Consider the following 660-nt stretch of genomic DNA (forward strand, 5'->3'; position numbering starts at 1 on the left):
AACAATTCAAGGAACAATAATGAATTCAAGATTCAAGATTCAAGATTTTTATTTGGTCAATCCACAATTATCCTAGGAGCATATATAACCCGAGCAGTGAAATGTGGAAGTCAGGTCCGCTCCATGGACACAAGTGCAATTATTAAAGAAAAAACAATTACAGATGAACAATACATATACATAAAATTTATAGCGATGAAAGAATGAAAAAAAGTAAACAATAAAAATTATAGAAGAACATATAAAAAAGATGAAATACTGTAGAATTAAATCTAAAAATGGAAAATAATGTGCATGAAAGTAAACGGTAAGTCTTAAATAATTAAGATACCCAGGATTTACAAGAGGCCAATGTGCATATGTGCATTATCACTGTAGTCTTAAATATTAAGATACCCAGGCATGTGCAAGAGGCAAATGTGCAAACCCGTTTTACACTTTCAGTATGTCTAATGAGGTATTGAATGAGTGATATCCTTACTGATAAAGTCAATATTAAGTGGAGACATGAAGATGTTAAGAGGGCTGGTGTGTTTGAGTTTAGGAAGCCTGATGGCCTGGTTTTTTGCCATCAGCACTACAGAAGCGCTTACCAGATGGCAGCAAAGTGAAAAGAATTTTACTGGAGTGGATGAGTCCTTGATGATTTTAACGGCTCTG

This window comes from Cyprinus carpio, chromosome B3, assembly GCF_018340385.1.
Source record: "Cyprinus carpio isolate SPL01 chromosome B3, ASM1834038v1, whole genome shotgun sequence".
NCBI lineage: Eukaryota > Metazoa > Chordata > Actinopteri > Cypriniformes > Cyprinidae > Cyprinus > Cyprinus carpio.